The sequence below is a fragment of the Condylostylus longicornis genome, unplaced genomic scaffold, assembly GCF_029603195.1.
Source record: "Condylostylus longicornis isolate FDR11 unplaced genomic scaffold, ASM2960319v2 ptg000016l, whole genome shotgun sequence".
Lineage (NCBI taxonomy): Eukaryota > Metazoa > Arthropoda > Insecta > Diptera > Dolichopodidae > Condylostylus > Condylostylus longicornis.
Window position 1 is genome coordinate 6253400 of NW_026577985.1, and position 25870 is coordinate 6279269.

Here is a 25870-nt window from a genome sequence, read left to right on the forward strand (position 1 = left end):
TAATTTGGCATGTAGGCATCTATTTTTACTGTAATAAATGTCAAACGTAAGATTTATTGCCGTGTCATTTATTTAACGCTTTTTACATATTTAACATTGCTTAGACTAGCAATAAAAGTTTTCTCTGAAATAAAATGAGCTCCCAATTTTCTCTATGAATGGAGTTAATCTGTTTGCTGCATCATCAATTTATATTGCGAATTATTATAACAGCAATTATTTAAAATTCTTGAAAAATTATAGAGCAAGCTATATTCTTAATGAACTCATTAATTATAATTATTGCAAAGCTAAAAATTTTTTATATAATAATAAATATAATATTAAATACATATAAAATTTTATATTTTAAATAAATTATAAATAATTAATGTAAATGCATAAATTTTTTATCCTAATTTCTTTATTTTTGTTTCAGGATTCCACTTACATTGGAAATTTTATATAAATTGCATGAATTGAAAAATATTTCGAAGTAATCGGATTAATGAACATATAAAGTTGCATTCCTTGCACAGGTGAGATTTGTGACGTTATTTAATCTTAGACTAATATATTATAATAGTTACTATTTGAATTATAAAATTAATCACATACATAATATGTTTGTTTATTAATGGTTCATTAAATATCTATGTACTATGTATATACAAGAATGTACATATTTACTGGACCAGTTTTTAAAATTAATAATGGATTTTTTTTTTCAAATATTTTCACTACGAGCATATGTTATAGAAAAGATTTTGTTGATTTAGTAGTTGATCTCATATGAAATATTAACCAGTTTTATTGAATTTATTAAATCAATTAATTTTGTAAAATAATTCAATTACTCAGTATGTAACATATATATGTAGATATAGAAACTATAGTTGTCATATTGAACTAAATAAATTTTTCATTTAACTATTTGAAAATTAATGTAATTTATACCGGCATTACGTGATTAAAGCGCTCATAGTCCAGTGTAATGTCATTATAAATTCAATTCTACTCTAATGAGGCTTGAGTGAAATTACATGTGTACTTCTAATCTACATATTAATAAACTTACTTATCCAATAACGAATTTCCAATAATTTTTTAATTTATTTTCTTATAAGTTATAGCTTACATATCATTTTACATAGATAAAAGGCCTTTTTGTGATAGTTAGAACATCTTTGACTGCTGAATTTTATTGAATGTATATTTGATAGAACTGCATAATTACCTTTACTTTAGAATTAAAATAATGTTTATTACAAGTGTTGAATTTCATTTCAATTAATTCATTATATCAAAAAATCGCAAATCATTCAAAAATAATGGAAAACAAAATTTTCCTCATCTTGTTAAATTTTCGTACAATATACTGAAAATTCTTTTTATGTGCATTTGTTTTAAATTTCTAGACGGTAATTGGTACCCATATGGAAGATTGAAATGGGCCATTAGTGACAATTCGGTTAATGGAATTCATTGCAAGAGAATGAAGGAAGAGAACCGAAGATTATAAAAATGCATTTTGACCACTTTATTTCATACCATAACCTACCTTATTGCGGCCCGTAAGAATATTTTTCTACTTGTATTCCCTCACAACCAGAATTTAAATGAAAAATGCTAATGTAATAAAACTTAGTGGAAAAAAAAAACAAAATTTTAAATTTTTTTATTGATAAGAAAAATATTTCCATTTTTGACAAGCAATCATTTTGACATCATGAACTCTTCTATTTTAGAACATTAACCAATTTTATTTTATAAAAAGTAAAATTTTCATTTAATATTTGCGGACATTAAATTTTATCTTTATTCATTTTCGTACTATGTATTTAAACATCCTGTAATTTAAAATAGAAAACTTTATTGAATTCCATGAAAATTTACATTGTATCTAAAACTTTGAGAATTTCTTCCTCTATTAATTTCTTTGAAACAGAATAAAATTTTAAATATTAAAATTTCTTGTGTTTTATTTCGATTTTATGAACTATCCAATAACTCCCTTTAAAATTAAAACCGAAGTTGAATAAGTGCAAGAAGTAACAATCCTCAAACGAAGTCAAACTAACTTGTTTTTCAGCACTGCCACTTCCACTATTGAATAAAATTTTTAAATCTGAAAATATTTATAGACGGTTTCTTTAGTTTTATTGCGATTTTGTAGAATCATTCTTAAGTTTTACAAATTAAATTTTCTTTTGTACAAAATTAATTAATTTCAATTATTTTAAAAAAATTATTACTAACAAAATGGTAATTAATTCTGGAAATTTCAGAAGTATTTAGCAACAACATTAATTGAAAATGCTTTTCAGAAAAAAATTCTTCACAAATAAAAACATTGAAAAGTATCACAAGAACTAAGTCTTAACAAATGCACATTTTTAAACAAATTCTATACAATATAAATTTTAAAAGAAATTCATAAAACTTTACCAAAATTTTAAATTGAAAAAGCTTTGAACAATGCTTGCGAATTTCTTCTTTCATTTCCAACATAATTCTTTTTTATCATAGTTTTGACTGAGACACCATGAAAGCCATTTTTCTTTTTTAAATTGCAAAATGGAGAAACTTCTAAAATACTTCGTTTTCCATTTTCAACTATTATTTTTTAAGGATTTTTTTTTAGTGAAATCAGCACAAAACCCAAAAATAAAATAAATCTTCCTAAATATTTTAAATAGAAAATAAAACTTTTCTGACAAGGATTTTTTTTTATTTTCAAGATTTTTCACTGAGACATCATTTAAAAAAAGAAACCAGCAAAAATAAAAATTTAGAAAGAACAAAATTTTCCAACATCCTCATGTACTCTGTATTATGACGTCAATCCTTTCTCTTTTATATTTTTCTAGTTTCTATTATTTTCTATTATACACTTGAATTTCAATTTCTTAGAAAAAGAAGGACATTAATCTTGATATCAGTTTACATTCTTTCCCATATTTTATTTATTTTTAGTTCTTTTTTTTGGAACTCTTTAAATTTATTTAAATTTTTATTGTAGACGAAGATTATTTTGCATTCTTTGAATAAGAATAAATTTGCTTGTCTATTACTATAAGCGATTATATTAAATAATTTCTTGTTTTCAGATTTAAAATATTACAATAGGCTAATCTGAAATTATAAAAACAAGGAGTATTTACATAATTTTAATTTATATAAAATCGGTATAAAACTCTCCAGGGCCTTGTGCTTTTTTCGGTACTGAAATAAGTAATGATTCCAAACAATCGTCTAATAAATAGCACAACTTGTTGGTGAAAAAGAAAATGAAAACGAAACTTAATATGTTGGGAAATAGGATACATATGAATGTCAAAAAGTCAAAAACCCAACTAATAAAGAGTCTAGTATCCATCATAATCTTCAAATTTCAAACTCCTTAAAACTGTAGTTTCCCACCATTCTAAACGCAAATAAAAACAACGTCAATTATTTACTGATTGTTAATAATTTATATTAAAATTAACTTGTATTAGAATGCTACAGAAATTTCTTCATAAAGTCTACTCATAAGGACCATTTTTCTAACATAAGAACCAGAATGAAAAAAATTTTCCTTTAATAACCGAGCAGATTTTTCTAATTATTGATTCGTTCCTTGCTCACCGATCCCAAATTTCTGATATTATACTAGCAACAAAAATGGGATCATAATTTTAGACATCAGCTGATGAATAAAATGCCGTATCAACAATTACCGTATGAGAGCGTTCCAACTCTGTTTTTACTTTTTAGAAATAATGTTAGTTACCTTTGTTTAATGCTTGAAGTAGTATAAATCTAGGCATAAGTGCATTGTAAACCTTATTTACACTTTAAAATTTCTAGTTCTAAAAATCTGATATAATTAAAATTCAAACACCTACCTTAAAAATGAAGCAATTTCTTTCATTACTCATCTGCAGAAAAATTATTAAATTCACTATCTTTCGACGGACACCTCGTTCTTAAATATGCTAACACCATTAACCAAAACCATTCCTCTCCTTTATTTAATATTTACAAGAGAAAAAAAAAATAAAAAGAGCAAATAAGGACTAGACTCGTCTCGTTTTATTATGCATTATTTATTTTATAAAAGAGAAAAAGTGAAAGACAAACTGCAAAAAAAAACCTTCTAGAAATGTCATTTTAGTGTTCCTTGACATTTTATCCCTTTTGTGTCGCATACGTTCCCTTAATAAAGCGACCAAATAAAAAAATCAAAATAAAACAAAAAAAAGGGGGAAAAGTTGAAAAATTCAACAAAACAAAAAATGACGAACTGGAAATTACCAGTGAATGCGAAAATAAAAAAAGGGACCTTAAATTTCACTTGAATCTATTTGAAATCCAGACAACCAGCAATTTTATTTTCTATAATTTTGCCTTCGTCCTTTTTTCTGAAAAATTTTCTATTTCTATTTCAATTTATGCTTGTTGTTGTAATGTGCTTTATAGTCTATTTAACTTTCGCTTGATTCATCCTTCTTACCAAATGAACGAAAAAGAAAGCAACGTTGAAAAAGAAATATTTCTTGTACCACATAAAAAAATTAGTTACCTAAATGTTTAACTCAGTGTTTCATAAAAACAGTGGTTTGTTTAAATGAACTTTCAAACATAGAGACTTCCCAGACATTTGAACATGTTAAATAAAACATTTGGAATTATTAGAATAACGGCAGTTTAGTAATTTCGCAATAATAGCAGTAAAGTACGTTTTATTTCTATTCCCTGTCAATCATTCATTATCCTTTTTCACTCGAATTTGCAGCCCATATCAAAAATAACAAAAAATTTAACTCTTCAGCTGAACTCATTTGCCCGGTTCGAATCAACATTTTGTAAAACTTCACTTATATGAAAATTTTTCTCATTCCGCTGTAGATAATCTTCTCTCTCTGAAAACGTTGATTGAGTGTTACTGTTAAACTATTTCAAACCTCTCAACAAATAAGGAGAATTCAGTAATTTCATAAACAAAATTGAATATGCTATGTCAACATTGTAGTTTAAAAAACATTTTAAATATCGAAAAAAATTAATACACTGCGAGAAATTTATGCGTACAATTATTTTAATAATTAAAGGAATCTAAATTGTAATTTAAATATTAAAATCGAAAAGAGGAAAAAGTTATACAACCCAATTCTAAATTAGTTTGCCAAAGGAGAAAGATTAATTAATTTTTCGAGTAAAATCAAAATGCTCTTCATTATGTTCCTCGACCGTATACCAGAAAATCGAAAAAAATTTTTATATGACATCCAATTACGGTAAAGAAAATAATCTTTCAGATCTTTTCGATTTAAATCGAAATTTGCTATAGCAACTGGCAAACCATTTTTTATGGTACACCTTATACCTATATTTTTATTACATATACCCAACTCATACTAATATGTTATCCTTGAAAAAAATAGAAAATTTCTACGTACACAATATAAAGAAAGAAAAAAAATTAAGGATAATTTGCTTTTGATTTTAAAGTTCAAATTTAGTATTTTTTCTTTTTTTGTTTTTCTTGTGCCTTCCTTGACTTCCAATATAAAATATTTTAGACAGGTATGTGTGTGTGTGTGTGCAAATGTCCTTTTTCTTACAAATTTTTCCTTCTGACTTTGTCCCTTTTTTTTATTACGTGTTTTATTGATATTATTCTCTTCAATAGGTTTTGTAAATGGGGCAATGGACGAAAGAAGAAAATATAGAAGGAAGAATAATTGAAGATAAAAGATTTATAACGGTTTATTTTTAGAATTTTTCTTCAATTTTCCTTTTTTTTAGTACTCGTATAACGTATTTACAATTTTCTATATTCTGCTTTGCAAAAAATATACACGTTTGTACAAGCATAAAGAAATTATTTTGAACAATTTAATATCACAATATAACAAAAAAAAATTCGGAATAATTTAAACGTGCGCTGAAGATAAAATAAAAATGTTCTTCATAAAATTATTATTTAGCCTAATTAAATTAACAATTGGATTGTTATTGAACGCAATTTGTAAAAATCAAAGACTTAAAAAAAAGGTTTTTAGCTCATATTGTGAGTGAAATCGCGGTTACAGGCATTATTTGATAAATGCACGTTCCTAAAATATGCAGAATTAAGTTAAGAATTTCATAAAGAGAAATGATAACATGGTATTATTAAAAATTCGTCACCAGTTGATATTTTGTAAATTCAATACACGATAACATACGAATTAGGGGCAAAATGTATTATGTGAAAAGTGAGTCATTATGTGAGAGTCATAAAAACCAAACTCAAAATTATTATTGTGAACACAAACCAGTTCACAAAAATAGGTCTTGTCTACAATAAAGTCTTTAAATTATCAGCAGTTACACTGCCAGTTAGTTTATTCTCACCTCAGAACAACGTCCCAATAATCTGTATATTTTGAACTTTCTAACCAAACACTCTAATATTTAAATCTACCTTACCAAATCTAGCCAATTTGTAACCTGAATTACATATATTAAAATTGATGTAAATGCAAAGACTTTTCCAGTCTTTCAAAATATTTAACTTGCACCGTTTTTTTAACACCAATTACTTTCAAATATATAATTAAAATTTCTTACAGAGATAAAAGCCAGAATAGTAAGAAATGGCATTTAAAAATTTTATTTAACCTTTATTTACTAAGGCTTTTTAATAGAATATAATTTTCGTTGCTTTATTTCTCATTTAAGAGTCTTTTCATATTATGGGTTGGTATTAATAATTTACAAATATGTATTGAAAAGTTGGAAGCTAATTTGATTAATACGTAGCCGGTACAGGGTCTCCGTATTATTCAGCCTAATTTTCTTGCTGTTATCCTCCTAAGAATTCTATTTTAGTTGTTCCTAATCAATTTGAGATCACTTTTGTGTTTTTATTATAATTTTATTACAAGCTATTTTAGAAATTTCTTGAAAATAAAATGATTGAACCACCTTTTTCCATTAGAGTCTCGGCTAATTTCAATTATTTCACATTTAAAATCAAAACTGTATATAAAAACTGTTTGTTTCATCCTCTATATAAAACGAATTTCTATTACCAAATTCTTATTCTGAAAGAATTATTCAAATGTCATAATGTATTAAATTAATTAAAAATCATTAATAGAAAGTGTCATATGAAAATTGATGCTATTAATTGACCTTAATTTTATTGCACTTTACAATATGCACTGTGCACTAATCAACACAGCAAGTAACAACTAAGTGTGATAAAAATTTTTATAACAAATAATTTTCTAATAATAACTAAATTTATGACTACTTATTTGTTAATAAAAAAAGAAGAAAAAAAAGATACTCTTAGTGAATTAAAGAGGAAAATTTCCGAGTTCTTTCACAAATAATTGTGTGTATTGTGAAAAATCATTTAAAGTAAATTTTATGTTTTCTAAAACGTACTCAAACGTTGCTCACAATATTTCAAGTTTCCCTTACTCACTCATATATGCGCCATATAGAATGCATTTCAATAAATCAATTAATTTTATGACCATGTAAAGAGCTATTTAATTTTATTTTATGGCCACACATTTTTATTAGTTTTTATTACTTAACAATAAAACACTGATGGTAAGCGTATTTTAATAATACGGGGAATATTTTTGTCATTTTTTCTTTTTTTCTTTATAGTCAAAATTATTATTCCATCTATAAAATACAAAAAGAATTTATTAAGACTCATACATATAGTATACGTTTCTTTAATTTTATGAATGAAAGCATCGTACTAGAATAACGACAATAATAAAAAAAATTAGTGTGAATTGATCATAAAGTCAACTTCTTTCCGACTGACTTTCATTTATCAGGCATAAAATTTTCCTGTATTTGCTCAACTATTTTATTATGTATATGATTATGTAATTATTTAGTTTATGGTTCAAAATATGGTTTGTATGTGGTCAAATATATCCTTGTTTATTCTCAATGTCTAACAAGGATAATGAACCTTAATGATTGAAGTTAAATAACTACGTGACCTCAAATTTTTGTTTCGCACAAATAAAAATTTTTGACATTTAAACCAAAACATTTTAGCAGACAAACTTCGTTCATGGTTTTCTTATCACATATTCTTAAATTGAGATGGAATTGAATGGGGTCTGCTCAAGTTTTTTTAAGCTTTTTTTGTTAATCGATTTAATTTTCCTTCTTTTTCTTCGGACCAGTTTGGTTTTCAATTATTTTAAATTGAAGATAAATGGAAACTAGAAACCAACTCTGATATAGCGTATTACGATTGATTTTGAAAAAAATTTTCAATAAAATTTTGAAACTTTTACTCTTCCTTAGAAAGGAGCACAAATGTAATTGACCTTGTCAACTCTGGGATCCCTCTATGGATAAATGATTTTAATTGTCGGATATAAGTAACATACAATTTCATACAACTTCTTGCTTTTTAAAATATATCTGGTGCTATTTTATACATATATATTAGTTACCATATAAACCCATACAATCTAAGAGTTTAACAGAAAATTATGGGTTGTATGGCAACTACCACAAACAGTTGAGAAATTTCAGCTACTTTCATCTAACACAACCGCACTAACAATATATTCGCTTGTGCCAAATTTCAATACCATAGATTCTATAATTTCTAAGATATAGCCAAATAAATTTTGACCTTCCATTGCTTCGATAATGTCAAATTTAAACAATGGTCTGGCATTTACTATAATAAATCATTTGTGAAAATTTGGTGAGCTTAGCTCAATAAAGTTTTCCGGACGTTACATAAAGTTTTCTCAGTCCGGACGGGCGGACTGACTAGTGGACGGACGGACAAACATGACCATACGCCTATCTCAGTCCATTATTTCTTACCGTTACAAACGGTAAGGCAAATTTATACACGCACGAATGTATGTTCACTTTGTTTTTTTTTGATGAACCAAAAATAATATAAATAAAACAGTTTGGGAGTATATACTTATGTATTTAGTATTGCAAATTTATTGATTAAACAGAAAAATTTTTCGAAAATATTAAAATCTACAAAATTACACTTATCTCACCGAAGAAACTTATTTCCGAGCTATTAAATAGTTTTTTTGATCCTTAAATAATATGTATATTAAAATTTCAAAATCCAATTATCATATTTTTTATTTGGTGCAAAAACGTTTCACAGAAAAACAAAATAAATTCCATTATCAGGTTTTTTTAAAATTGTTAAAAAAATACAAGTTCTAAATCTAATTCCTATACAAAATATTCTTACGTATTATTCACAAGTATAGGTGCAATTTATTAATCGTTTTCCATTTCCTATCCCTAGATTTGCTCTTATACTATAAGGTAGAAACAGTAATGACTCGGGTATAAAATAAAGAACAACAAGGAAATAAAAACCATTAAAACTGTTGGAAATTTTTATTTTATTCATTTTTCTTCAATGTAAAAAATTTTAGACAGGAAGTACCTAGTCAACTTAAATTTTAATGAGTTTTTAAATATTGAGTAGAAAAAGAAAAAGCAAAGGTTGATTATTGAAATATCTATTGGTTATAGACTGCTCAACAGCAAATAGATGGTACTCTTAAGTAGGGAATGGAAAACGAAACATAAGCTATTTGGTGAATAATTAAAAAAACTGATTTGTGAACAATCTTGCTTTTTCCCCACGTGCATACACTATAAGTCAAGCACGGCTTCTTTTTTCAGAAAAAATTTAAAAAAAAGTCCTTATTAGTTTCAATCGGTCCGTCAGCCTGTTTGTTTGTTTACAAAACTTCTATATCTTTCGAGATAGAGAGCTAAAATAATATTTTATGCATATATCATTGCTAGGAATTAATTTCAGTAGAAGAAAACGATAACCCGTCTTGCTCCACAAACATTTTTTTAACCGGTTAATTCTACTATTACTTAAAAGCTTGTTTTTTTGCTCATTCTAAATGTATGCAATTATTTGATATTCCTTGATTTAATATGGAAATAATATAAAATATAAATCATGTAGTAGGTCATTGTTTTTAAAAGCAGTATTTTTGCTTGTTCAAGGGAAAATTGTTAATTTAAAAACCATTGATTTGATCCAATATTATTTCTTTTAAAGCTCAGTTTTTTCGTCTAGTTTTAGTATAACTGTATAATTCACAAATTCGAGTTAACTTTTCAACATTTTCTACAACTTCTAATCATTGGTGTACGTAACATGGGATGTATAGACGCCACTTGCTAAAATTCATTAAAATGTGTTTCCAAATAGCATTCTAAATTAAATCGAGGTTAAATTTACCTTGTTTCTAATTAATATTTGATTTAATTTATAATTCTAATTAATTTAACTTAATTTTGTAATTCACAAACTCAACCTTGAATTTAAGAATTTAAACCTGTTGGTTAAAAATCTTGTTTACACATTTGTTTACCTATATTCTGCGTTTTGATTACTATTGCAAGCTTCAAATATTCCAAGAAATAATTGTTTAAATGAGGTTGTCAAATAGTACAAATACACAATGAATACAAAATTCTGAATAATTAGCCAAAAGCTATCTGTTATACGATTATTTTCGGAAAATATCTTACGCACAGAAAGCATATATCTAAACAATCTTTTCATATGATATAGAGAATATTATCTGTTTACTAGTATGCATATAAACATTTAAGGCATAATTTTCTGCCTGATTTAGCTAAACTGTGTACGGCATATATGGCATTTATTTATAAAAATTTATAGTATAAATTATAAACACACGATTACATTACCTTGATTACCACTATTTCTCTAAGTAGCTGCAATAATTTGGAGAAAAACTGGCATAAGTTAGAAATTAACTAACATAAATAAGTTCAAGTATTATACAATTGCTATACAATTCTTCAATTTTTATTTGTGCCTTCTTTTGGACCCCTTCATTATGATGAAAGATATCTTAATAATAAATAGATACTATAACAACAAACAACAACACACTACTAAGGCGGACTGGGTCCAGTTCTCATTTTAACTTTTTTTGCACTACTTATACTCACTCAAATGCTAGACCTTTAAAAATTAAGAAAAAGTGAAACCGATCCGATATCTTTACATTTATCGCAAGTTATGTACATACATATTATGTTATAAATACCAAGCAAATTTTCAATTTCAATAAAAAATAAAAAATTCTCTTCTAAAGTGTTGTTATTGTTTTAATTGAGAAAAAAAGCGGGATTCTTCTATGCTAACAGTTTGTTTACCATTTGTCTGTGTTTATATTTTTGCCGAAATTTTACGCATTTTATTAAGAACTCATACAAATCATTAAAGATATTTTAAGAACTGATTAAAATTGTGTGTATATTATTTTTTTCTGTGTTTGAAGATACTTAATTTATTACTTCATAAATAATTTCTTGTAAAATAATAGACACATAAAATATTTCAGAGCATGAAAAACGCGTCAATAAGGAAAGAGCAAAGAGCTTTTTGTTATTTTAGAACAAAAATTTGTGTAAAACGGATATTATCCATTAAAAGAGTTCTAACATATTAATATTAAGTAAGACCGGATAATAAGAATTTACAAAACAAAAGTTAAAATTGTTGAGTTTACAATTAATTAGCGTTTCCACATAAAAAATATTTTAAAAAGTTGTAAAATTTTTAGGAATAATTTTAAGAATTTTAAAAGTAAATTTTTGTAAATCATGTTAAAGAAAAGCGCTACTATTAAAGTGTCCACTTAAATATATGCATATGTATACTTATATTACATAATTAAAGTTCATTCTCATTGTTGATGGAAATTTTAGCTTATATGTATTTTGAAAGAGCTCAGATTAAAAATATGAAAATACACGAAATATGAAGCACAAAATTTCAAAACATATACTGAGTACCTACTAACATCGGATAGCCTTAAAACTATAAGTATTAGAAAATATTAACGTTTATAAGATTGTAATTTTCAATAGACAACAAAAAACGCATTTTATTAAGTCACTTATTAAAGATGTTTTTTAAAATTAGAATTAAAAAATTGTAACGACACGCTTATAAAACAGGTACAATAAAAAAAGAAATCAAATATTTTATGATTCTTTTATTAAAGTCGTTGGCCTGACCTGCTCTTATTCTTGTTACATTCGAGATATTTTAATATTTATACGCGAATCGAGTCTATTTGATAATGTTTCCATTCGCAAAAGAAAAAAGCAATCAAAGTTTGTGACAGAAAAGAACATCACCGGTTTTTTTTAATCTATTTAACCGTTTTTGGGTGAGGCGCCAAATTTTTTTCTTCTCATACTTATTTTTTTTTTATATAAAATTTAATGCGGCACGAATTTATATCGTTTCAGAGTAAAAAAGAAAAAAAATGTAAAGATGACAATTTCTGTATGAAATTGGAATAAAACAAGAGATTACAAAATTAAAAAAACATGGAGAACATAGAAATAAAAATAAATAATAAAAAAATATGTTGATGAGATTTATAGTTAGAACGGAAAATCTTAGGATAAAATAACTCGGTTATGTAAAGATAGGATCGTAAAATATTATAGCCTAAGCTTTGGAGTGCTTACTGCTCAACCGCAATATTAATATTTACGATGCTGTAAATTCTGCAAACACGTTAAAGGCTTTAAAGCTTAGCTTTTCAAAATTTTAAATAGAACAACAAACTCAAATAATCAAATTAGCTCAAAGTCAAGATATTTTTTACGACTACAAAAAATTTCTTAAGTATGTAAATGTACACATAAACCATGAACGGTATCTAGAACAAAATTTCTTTTTATCGACCCTAACTATGATTTATATTTACTAAATTATTATTAAAACTTAATTTGAAAATTTGAATAGAAGATTTAATATAGAACTAGTTACTGGTCCAATTTATTTTCTCACGTATCTTGTTTATATGTATGTGATGATTACAAATGTTATGACAAATTCTGAATGCATTCGTAATATGAGCTGAAGTATAAAAACGAGACAAAACAAAAAACTGAAAAAATACGTTACCATTCTTTTCGCGGTCGCGTATTTTTACGCTGAATTGTTTTCAGGTTTTTTGTTTTTCTTCTAATTTTATTATTTAAATTTTTTTGTTTTATGTTTTGAATACAACAAGGTGTCAAAAATAAATACCTAGATCTGAGATGAAATTATAATTTCTTTTATTTTTCACTTCATGTGCTTTACTTTGCCATATTGTTTTTGGTGGGGAGAATTAAACTTATAGAGCAGACAAGGAATATCTATGAGTTTTTTTAATATTCAATTCAATTTCATTTATAGCGTTATTTATAAGTAAAGTAAATTATGTTTTTATTGCTGGATAAATACAAAAAGGAATATTTTTTTTTAAATTCAGGTATGTAAAAAACCTACTCATCTTTTAGTACATACGCATTTTAACTGTAAATTATTTTCTAAATAATGTGAGATAGTACTAAAATGTATGTAAGATCTCATGAAATTGAATGTTCCACAATTTAAGAATAATTCAATTAAAATGCCCACTGTACGTTAAATCGGTTAGAATGTACATACATAAATATGTATATGTAATTTGAAATATAGACGTAGTTATAATAACATTTACTTAATTATCATATTATTCAATAACGGACTCGTGGTCATTAAGCAAATCGATTATTCAAAACGAATAATTAAATTAGAGCTGGAAAAATTGATTGACAGAACAAATTCGGTTTCAAATTAATATTGCATAAAATTTCTGCTAGTATTAGATTTCTTAACTGGCATGTCGAAAAACCTTACTCAAAATCCGAAAGTTTCTTAAATATTTTTTTGTATACATATTTAAATACATGTGTTATATGTGTGTAGATATGCAACCATATTTTAACCAAGCAATTAACATTTTTAAATATTGTAAAAATAAAATAACGAATCAAAACTTACGTAGCTCCAAAAGCCCCTCTTTCTACTTAAACAAAAAAAAAGAACAAAATAAAAAAAAAATTAAAATTAAATCTTTTCTTCTCTTCCACAAAGAACGTAGAAGTTGAGCACTTATTAAAAAACTTTTCCAAGTTTTTGTTTTTATTTTTTGTTTTCTTTACCGTACATTTTTCTATTCTTTCAAATGTGAAAATAATTTTACCACAACGGATTATAGATTTTCCCCTCAATATTTTTCTTTTCTAACTCGCTTTTTTTTCATTTCATTTTTAATTTTTCTTCAAAAATTTTTTAATTCTTCCGGCATAATCCGTACACCTTAAGATAGAAATTTCTTCCCTTGCTCCGTATAGGAAAAAGTGCGTATAAATAAATAGATAAAATATGCGTCACATTACCTTTTTCTTACCTTTTAACACCTTGCCTCCCTCCAAATAACAACAACAAAAACAACATTGAAATTAAATTACTTCACCTTTTTACTTGTTTTTCGGTTCGCATTATTTATAAAAAAAAATATTGTTGTATTCAAATTAACGTTTTGTGACGGCAACGGTGCGGCATGGCACGCTACGTCGGCATCTTTGTTTTTCTTTTTTAACCAATTGAGTAAAAAAATTAAAAAAAAAAATCCATCAAGTATTCTATACCCAATCTGTTACCTTTTTTATAATATTAAACAAGAAAAAACAAAAACAACCATTTTTTTTTGAATGATTACTTAGGTGAGAAAGATTTAGTCATTCGGAATGATAAGATGAACAGCAGTAAAGAAAAAACTTTGTCTTTTTTTACTCTTTTTTTTCCCTTCGTTATGAAGGCTATGACGGAAAACTTGTTTTAAATCGTTTAGAGATTTTGACACTATTCAATTTTGTATGTACATATACGTAAACATATACATAGACATGCAGTCGGCAGGGATTTACTTGTAACGGATTATGTGGATTGAAAGCTTAAAAAGTGGACATTCACTCTTCTGTTTCTCCTCTATCTTCCAAATACACAAAAATGTTTTTATTCATTTAGAAAATGAAAAAGTTCAAACTGTCAGATTTAATTTTTGATTAATAAGAATATTTAGATTTTATAATGAATAAGGTACTAGAGAGTTTTGATGTTGTTAAGTGGGGGTAAAGTGGGGTCACTTTATAACGTACAGAAAAACATTAAGAATTGTGCATACCTAAATGGTGTCAAAGAGAAATGATTTGATTAAAAATTTTGGTGGAGATTTTCTCGTATTTCTTTTTAATGATTGGAAAAAAATAATTTTATTTTTCATCTTTTTTTTTGTATTTTTGATCAAAAAAGACAAATCGATTTATTAAATATGCGGTAAAAATATTTTGATTCATTTGAGAATTGTTTCTCTTTTTTTTGGGGGAAAAATCGAATTTGTTTTAAAATTTTTATTTTCTTATTAAATAACTTATTAATCATGATTAATTTATTTTAAATTACGAAGAAAAAGGAAGATTATTAATATTTATTTAAGTTTTGTACTTTTACTTTTCAATAGTCAAATGACCAGAATTTTATTGTTTATTTTAATAGCGGCAAACTAAACTAACAATGGTAATGGCAGATAAAATAATATAAAGATTTTAGATGCAAAACAAAGGAATTAAAACAATTTAATATTCAACTAAGTGTCTTTATGTGAATTTTCATTTTAGTTTATTTTAGCTCTCCGGCTAACATTAATATAGTCAACTGTAATAAAAATTAGATTCAACTTGTCGAAAGGTTCAATTTGCTCCACGAAAAAGTTGATATTTGCTCTTGCAAGTTAATATAGCGTTAAAAAACTACGAAGTACTTGACGCTTTTTGTACTTTTGAAGACGCTTTTTGTTAGAAAAAGATACTAAAAAACTAAATAAAGTAAAAATGTTAGTATTTTAATATTAACAAATATGACCTGGTCAAGTATAGAAAATGACTACTGTACATAATATTATTCTTGATTAATTCATATGGAATTAAAATTATAAGTTTTGCTCTAGTAAAATGAGTTTTTTTGGCAATATTCCTCCAGAATAGAATGTAACAGTTGGCAATATCTTACACGATTAAATATTTTTTATATCATTTTTATAATTTGAAACAATGCAAATTTGTTGTCCTTATTTCCTTTAAGATTGAATTTTATTCCTATTATATACCAAATGTTACCCATTTTGAAGTAAGAAACTTTCCAAATTATACAAATACTTCAACTGCTGCCGTTGCGTTTAAATCAGATTTCATGAAATAAAATGAGAAATAAAAATCCAAAAATATTTTAATAATTTCTATAAAATATTCTTAATTATTTTATGTCTTAATTTTTATTTTTTAGTTTTTAATTCTTTTGCAACCAAATTCATTACGTTTGTGCACCAATTAACCCATAACAATTTTTAATTATAAAAATCACAACAACAATTATTATTTTTTAAAATCGTATTTTGCACGAACAATTAGCATTCTAAAAATTCTTTATACAACACATTTAAAATCCCATAAAAAAAATTCCAGTTTTTTAATTTCGCACGGCTTTTTATTTTTTTAATTTAAATTTCGTTTAAAAACAATTATTTTTATTTTAATAATTTTTTTTTTTATTATTTTTCATTTTTCTTTTTTTTTCTTTATTTTTAATTTTGGCAATAAATTATAATAAAAGCACGCAAAAAAATTTAAATAAAAAAAATTTACTATAGCCACTCATCTTTCTTTTGAAAATTTATTCTGTTTTTTATCTCAATAAATTAAAAATATCTTCAAAGGAACGAAGCAAATTTATGTATATCATAAGTGTAGAAAACAAATCGAAAATTTGGAATATGTGAATATTCCGTTATTATATTAAGCTGCCACCAATATATTTTATTCCTAATAATAATGATGGAACAAATAAGAAGAAGAAGAATTTATGTATATATGTGTATAAAAAAAAGCAGAAATTCCATTAAATTTGAGGAAATATGTTTAAATGTACCTACTTACATATGTACGTATGTACGTGTATTTTAAATAAAATTTATAGTGCAAATAGTACATTAATCGATGCTTTCAACAAAAATATTTTTATTCAAATTGAGAAGCAACACTTGTTTTTTGCCGATTACTTGTATGATTTTTATTACATTAAATTATACAATAAAATATGAAAAACGCTGTTCCATGCTGAGATTGATGTAAGTTGCTAGTTAAGCTTCTCTCTTTAAATTGCATGGTTTTGCTTTCTTAAGAGTGTTGGTCTTTAAATGTAAATTCGTCGTCTAAGTTCTAATTCGCTTCATTCGCCACCAACACGATTTCGAGAAATTTGAAAAAGAAAGTTTGAACCTTGATTAAAAAAAAGTAGTTCAAACGATTTTATTTAAATTTTGTAGTTTGGTTTATTAATTATTTACGTACCACTAGTAAAATTTCTTCATCTTTGTAAGTCTAGATTTTTCAGAGAAATTAAATTTTTTTTGAAGTGGGTCATTTTTGACATTGCTCTATACCCAATGAGCTTGTAAATACTTACGTTATTATTAAATAATTTTGCAAATAGAGAACACTAAAAGTGAAACTTAATTCAATATTGAAATCTTATAACGGTGTAGCAATTTATTTGAGAAATCTGAAGCAAAACTACGCAATACGTCATTTGGAGAACAAGTTAAGAAAAACGAATTAAAAAAATATAATTATCCAAAGTGGCGAAGTTTAGATATGCTGCTGAATTTTAAAACTGTAAGCATAATGATTAAATAAAAAAAAATCTATCGAGCACAGTAAAATTTACATAAAGAAATCATGTTTTTTTCATGTAAAATGTGTTTCATTGACAAAAAAATGGTTTATAGAGCATATAAGCATAAAAAAATCTGCAAAATGTGGTTTATTAAGCAAAAACGGATATCTTACAAACTAAGAAAGATAGAAAAAAACGGTTTGCGTCACGTGAAAGAGCACCCGTCAAAACCTATAAAACCACTTTTAAGTCAAAATTTTCAAAAATGGCTTAAGAAGCAAATTAGAACTCAGCCGACGAATTTCCAATTAGCTTTTGTTTACTTACTCTAAAAATTTCGCTCTATTTGATCGTTCCATTCTATGACTCGTTAAAATGTAATTTAATTGTCTTTACTGTATCTGTTTAATTTTCGTTAGATTTATCTTATACGAGCATGCTGCGTTTTGCTTTTAAATCTAAAATTCGCACTAAATTTAAATAACTTTTGAACACTTCTTTCGTTGTTTCATAGAAAAATATACACAAAAATTCAATTCGTAAATTGATTGGACAACAAAACTGTTACTCTATAACATGGTTTTAAATACCTTTCTTTAATTTTTTTTATATTGAGAATATTTTAGAGCCATTTACAAAAAACATTTCAAATCAAATATTAATATTTACGGACAGCCAAGTATCACAACTGTTTCGAAAATTTTAATCTTTTACATATTTTTAATTGCTTCTCATAGACTTAGCATAAATTATAAGAAAATAAAAAAATTATACCCTCCCAAATTTTAATTTCAAATTGAAATAATATTCAGTAGTACCATCAAAAATTTAAATAAAGATTTATGATATTGTATTTTATGAAAATCTGCTATAAAATTCTCGTATTATCACGCAAAAAATCAAGATTTATTTGTATTTCATATTTAAATATTTTTTTCCATTCTTTGTACATTTTGAATTATTTAAAACCATTTATGGTATTGTAGTTTATTAAATAATTAATTGGGTAGGTCTTTATATTATACGGTGATCGATTTCTGTCATTATACATGCATAGATGCTTCAAGTTCTTCTAAATTTTTACTGTTTCAAATTTTTGTTACTTGGATACTGAATGATTTTGATAAATTTTCTATTGAATTCATAATGGCATAAATGATTGCGTATGTAGAAAAAAATCAATCAAATAAAGCATGGCATCCATCATAAATTTCAATTAATAAAAAAATATTCAAATGTACATACAAAAACATATACGCCATAAAAAGTTATACATACGCTAACACAAATGTCTAACATGATTTAGGAAAAAAAATGTAAATTTTGTTTAAAACATGAAAGTTTTTTATTGTTTTTTTGTTTTTGATAATAAATTAATGTAAAATTTTAAAAATGATTTTCAAAATGAATATTTTTCGAGGATTATAAAACAAAAATTTTGCCATCTTGTGCAATAGCACGATTGTAGCTCACTAATTTTTATTAATGAACTACAACGAATTAGAAAGTATCATTGAGATATTTCCGTTTAGACAACAATCATTATTTGATGGATAAGGTCAAAAATATTTATTTTTCCGATAATGGTTGCAATTCAGTCATAATAAATACAAATTATGAAACAATAAAGACTAAAATATCAGATTCTGTGACGAAATAATCATTCTCCAAAAATTCATTCTCCAAGCATCACTTTAGGGATTACAAAAGAAAACTTTAATGGATTCCTCTTTTTCCGTATTTTAAAAATAAGAAAATTCTAATTCAATTCGTGTGATGAATTTTTTACAAGAAAAGTACAAAAGCTTAAATGAAAATGATCTCAAAATAAATAATTTCTAACTTTAAAGTATTTTGAAAATAAAATTAATAAAAATTGTGTATCGAGACCTCCTCCTACCCGCAAACTCTTAAATTTTTACAAATATTCCAATGTAAAACTAATTAGGTCCCATGATAATAATTTTCAAAAATTCATTCAGATTTTCATTTTAACATTATAAGTATTTACAACACAACAACAAAGGTAAATGAACATTTTATTCACATACAAATTTATAACGTAAATAATTTGAGAAAACAAATTACAAAAAAAAAAAATCTCCCATATGGTCAATTTCAAAAATTTCAAAAACAAAAAAAAATTTTTTTTTGTTACAGAAATCTGTTATTATTTTGACGTTCAAATTTCAAAAGTTTAATAAAGAAACACAAAAACATACATACATAGCCCATAGATTAAAAATAAATCAATAAGTTTAAAATATTTGTTTCTGTATTAAATTGAATAATGCCACAAAAAGTAACAATTTTACAAAGGAGATTTTGTAATTGGTTCATTTATCTATTAAGCACTCGATAAGAAGTTGCAATTAAATTATTTTTTAAAAACATTTTTAAGAAATCTTTTAATGCTAGACTGACATATACTATATATTATTTAAGTAATGCTTAACGATCATTTTGAAACTTCATAAATTCTCTAATACGTTATTCTCGCGCCCTAAAATCTAAATTATTTCAGAATTGAGTACAAACAAGTAATTTTAAACAACCAATTACAAATTTGTGTTCCTTTACGCGTTCCAATATAGAAAAACAAACGGCCGGACAAAATTATTTTTAAAATTTCAAAATCTTCCTAATAGTTCCAAATAATTTAGTCATTTATTGTAATATTTTAGAAAATTCTTTGAGAAAAATATAAAATGCTCTTTTTTCACTTTATTTATTTTATATTTTAATAAACTAACCCAATTTTTGTATCAGATTCGTTTGTTTGTGTCTAAGTTAATGTATAAATTATGTTTCACAAGTCTTTAAAAACGTGTAAAGAAAATTCGATTCACTGGAAAACGAAAATTATGGAATTGCTTGTGACGCAAATATTGTTAGAGATTTATAATAGCAGAAAAATTAAAATTAGTTTTTTTTTTCTAAAAGAAAAACATCTGTCAATGGGACGTTTGTTTATTGAAAAATCCGGATTGAATTAGTGATATTTTGAAAACAATTCTGCCCTTTCTTTCAAGAGCATTGAACTGTTAAAATAGTTTTGATTTCTGATTAAATTCAGAAATGAAAACTAAAAACCTTATCTTTCATACTTTCGATTTAATGGAAAAATGCAAAAATATTGCATACTTTTCATACTAAGTTTATACATTTTACTTTTTTTCTAACATAATTTTCACTTTACACACCTTTTCTAAAGTAATAAGTTGAAATTTGTAATTGAAACATGAATGAATTTTGGACCTCTGTTTGCCACAGAAATTTTTAATTATACCTGAATTATTCATATTCGTCAAAGGTTCAAAATTCTATATCTCTTTCTGTAACATAACGTTTCACAATATTGTGAACCTCGATTTAAATTTCAATTAAGTATACGCGTTTTGTACAGAATTAATGCAGGAGACGTTCTTCTATACTACAATAGTATAACTTAAATTCTTTATTCGAATATTTGTCATAACAAAGTTGCACATAATTCCTATAAATTTACCTAATAAATTTTTATTTTAAAAATGATGCGTCATTTATCAAATAACATCCATTCATACTTAAATTAAATGATAACTTTATTTAGCAAAAATAATTTAGTTTACTGTTACTTTTCTTAATTTACTTATTATTTAATTAAGTGTAAAAAAATTTGAATAATAATAATTACTGCCAATTCCAGATTTTCTATAATTTTTCGCCACCAATTAAAAAAAAAATATTTTTTATTTTTAAATTTTTTTTTTACAAAAATTTTCATTTAATGCATTTTTTGTTTATATTTTGTCCGTATATAGAGAGAAAAACAAAAATATAAAATTTTTCAAATATTTTCAGTGTGCGGTACCCAATATTTTTATTGTTTCCATTCAATTTATTAGCAATTATTCCAGACTGCGTATTGTACTATATATAGATCTAACTATAACTAGAGGAATAGATCGTGCTAGAATTTATTTTTTTTGTTTTAGATTTTATGAATTAAAAATAGCATGAACACACACTGCACACATATTGTATCTTTACACATACTTTTATACTTATTGTTTAAATTATAAAAATTTTTATTAGTTATTGCGGTTAATATTATTTATATATTTATATACTTTTAAAATATTACATACATATAATATAATTTCTGATATTTTTATTGCTATAAATATTACTACAAAATATTGTTACAAACATACAAATATACAATATCGGATATTTTTCTATTGTACGAAACAACTATATACAAATGATTTTCATGGTCTCAAATACAAAATTTAATATAATTTAAATTTTTCAATTCATTTTTTTATTATTTCAAATTAAATTCAAATAATAATATTATTAAAGTAAATAATAATAAAAAGTTCAATATAACAAAAACAAAACAAAATATTTAATTTTGTAGTTGCAGTCAATTGATAATTGAAAATGTACACACAATGCAAATTTTGTATGTTTATAAATTATTAATTAACAAATCTATGTTCATACGGATAAATTTATAACTAACAATAATAATAGTAATTGTTACATAATCGTATAATATTATAGTTTTGAATAATTATTTTCTTTGCCATACATCAAGTTAAAGGATATTAAACTGAATTTGTTATATGATTATTTATTTTGAATTTCGATTATGAGTGCAAGTGTGACGAATATTGTAATTTTAATTGAAAATTCTTAAAATAACTGAGTTAGGTGCTATAAATAGATTGGAATTTGGTAGAAAAAAATTGAAACTTAATGCAATTCTAATGATAGTTATACAATAAATGTTATAATAGCAAATTTGAGAGTTTCAATTTAAAAATTTAGAAAAAAATGTAGAATAAAATTTATTTAGCGTGTATTAATCTTAACTTCAAAGAAAATTTTCTGGCTGTTGATAATTCTCAAAATTCGATTGTGGTCTTATTTAAATATTTCTTTTTTGATGATCCCCTATCAAACGTATAAACTAATTTTTTAAATAAAAAACTTTGTTGAATAGAGGTCTTTATTTATGTATTGTAAGAACCTTATTGATACGGATTCATGCTACTTTTTGAAAATTACTAAATACTAAAATTAGTGAAAGCAATCATTTTTAAAATAGTACAATTTGGCAAAAATATTTAATTAATTTTTCTGTAGTAAAATCAGTATTACACTGAAATAAAACTTTATATTGCATATATCTAGGGGAACATCAGAAAAATTATGATTTCTTCTTAGAAAATAATTGAATACAATGTAAAATTATATACTTTTTAATGTTGGAACAGGCGCAATAACAAATCAAGCTTTAATGTTTACGGAATTTAAAAAATTTTTATGGTTAAGGATAATAAGCAGTGTTAGGATATTAGCATTTTTAATACCAAATTTGACATAAGGAAATCTTTTTAAAAAAATTCAGAAGGTGTAATTTTTATAGACAGCTTTTATTATGTGACATAATATCTATTCTACTCAACAATTGTCACCGATTCGAATTTCGTAAATTTATTGAGACTAAAAAGATGGTTTCATTTACTTACATATCTCTAAGGTGCAAGTTATACAGAAAAAAAATTGTGTGTTTTTTAACTGAAATTTACAAAGTCTTCAAATTACCAAGTTTTTGAAAAAAACCTTTTTTTTTCCTAATCTAGTACAATTATATATAATAGAAAGAGAGAAATTGGTTATTAGCGAAATTAGTTTCTCACTTTTATCTATAAAATATTTTATTTTGTTTGTAAAAAATGTAAGGGTTTTGTACATTTTAACCAGCTGTTATATAAACTATTTAGTAATGTAATAGTGAATGAAAACATATTTGAAAACATAAATTTGAAGCACAGATGAATACTTGCTATGAACAAAAACAAATATAAAACTGAATATTAAACTCTTAATTTGCCTATAATGAAGATAGTCTAAATCCATATAACAAAAACATGACATTATTAAAAGTTATTTTCTAATTTTATAAAATAAATCGTCTTAGTATATAATGTACACCATAAAGATAATTCGAAACAAAAACCTCAAAATTTATAAACTCTATTAAATATGAAATTTATTTAGCTAAAATTTCGAAGTGCTGTACAAATTTCTTCTTAGTGTAAGAAAAACTCAAATTACACTTAGTTAAAAGTTAAGAGCACACAAAAATCCAATCCAATAATTTTATTTTTTTTTCTCTTTTTTTTTGTGTTAAAATGACTTCAATTTTATTGAAACAGGCTGAGTCAAAACCCACTCGTTACCAAATTATTTACTCAAAAGCTCATTTTTAAATTCTAATATGTTTGTGTTTTTATTAAAAAGTTTTTTAATAGCACTCTAAAACTCTAAAATAAAAATGAACGCGCACTTTTATTGATTAAATTTCAATATTTTTGTTACTTTTATCGTCTTGACATGTTCAATAAAAGTAAATTATGTTTGTTTTTTACCCTCATATGCCATTATAGATGATGGAACATACTTATATTATATTTTTATATATTTATTTATCCAATTTATTACTTATTAGAAATAAATGTTATAAAAATAGACACATGATTATATATATATAGACATCAAATTTTATTTTGAGGGGCAATTTATAAAACAGTTTAACCCAGGAAGAATGGAAAAATTCAATGTGACATATTGTAATATGTATTTAATATTTTAAATTTTTACATAATTTAAGTATGATTGTATAGCTGATATTTTTATAATTTTGAGAATAACAAATTTCAAAAGCGATTATCTATAATATTTATTGAATTCCAAATGAGCCCAACAGATAATGCCCCATAGTTTGGTTATAATCAATTGATGCAGCATGTCACTTTAATTATCTGATCTGCTATTGTTATAATTTATTAATTGCATAATTACAGTTCAATTACATTTCAAATAGCTTATAATTACAGTTTAATTTCTTTCCCAAGAGTACATAAATTTGAAAGTTTTAACCAGCTGATATAATGACATGGCATTAAAATTGTTACAGAACTTGTATTATGAGTTCAAATGCTCTGTAAATTTTCAAAATAGAGAGAACAACAAATTATACTCAAAGAAACTTTTTTTATAACAGCAATAACCACAAATATTTGCTACAATCCTACATTCAAATACTTCATTCAAATTGATTTCAACTTTTAGTTAAAGTGATATTATTTGATCAATCAATCTTAAACTCATTCTATGGCATTTATTTTGGCTTTTGAGGCCCCCTGAAATTTCAAATTTTGAAGTTGTATGAATTTTGTGTTTGCAGTAACAAGAAGTGTCGCAATATCCGAAAAATTATGAAAATTTTAATTGATTTCAATAAAAGGTTTTATTTTGTTTACCATTAAAAGCGACCACAAAATTCAAAATATTTCTTTTATGTTATTCTGCTAACCTTTACTACTTTAATATTACTTATTTAAATTCCTAATAGTTACTCTTATTATCACTTTAAATCTGTAAAATGTAAACACGTTATTAAAAACCAAAAACAACTTTCACAATAAACTGAAAAGATTTGTGAAGAAATATGTGTTAATAATATAAGAATTGTACAAAATTCGAATACATAAAAATAATATAGTCGAATATTTTTTGAATATATTTTTGAATCTCCTCCTACATATATGCACAATACATTTATCATATGACTAAAAAATTATTATATCAAATATGATTACCCATAAACAACAGCACAATATAAGTAAGAAAACCTCAAAAAAATAACAAAAAATTCATCAGCTGATATCACCTTTATGTATTTATTTACCCTCCATAATCCTTAATAATATTACCCATGTATTTATGAATCCAATATATTTTTCTACTTTATTTATTCACTTATACATATTTAATATTTTTTCCTTCTTCTTGCTCTCCTCTTTTTACTTTCATTATTATTATTATTTTTATTTTTGACTCTATATAGAATAAATTTACAATTCAATATCGTAATTTATTCCCTTTAAAAATATTCCCTATTTCATATCCTTTTTTTCATGTAGGTAAAAATAATGCAAAAAAACAACATCATATCAAGTTCTCTTCATATTATATTATTCCCTTATTTCTAATAAGGATAAAGGATAATTTAAAATATATATATATAATAATAACAATGGGAAAAAAACATAGAAAAACAGAAGAAAAAAAACAAAGTTTCCAAAAAACACTTCACAACTTCGTCAGATAAAAGTTTTCTTTTTGTTTTGCCTCAATTTTAGATCTCCTACAAAAACATTTACCTTTCTGTAAAAAAATAAAACAAAAAGAAGAAAAATA

General features: G+C 24.7%; 1 protein-coding gene across 1 annotated transcript in view; it reads left to right on the top strand.

Moving 5' to 3' along the window:
• Window positions 1–433: 433 nt before the first annotated feature.
• LOC129605860 (frizzled-2-like) overlaps window positions 434–25870 on the top strand; it is a 201435-nt gene continuing 175998 nt past the window's right edge. The window contains exon 1 of the mRNA XM_055515847.1: window positions 434–518. The gene's annotated coding sequence lies outside the window, so the exon portion shown is untranslated. The remainder of the gene's footprint in view (window positions 519–25870) is intronic.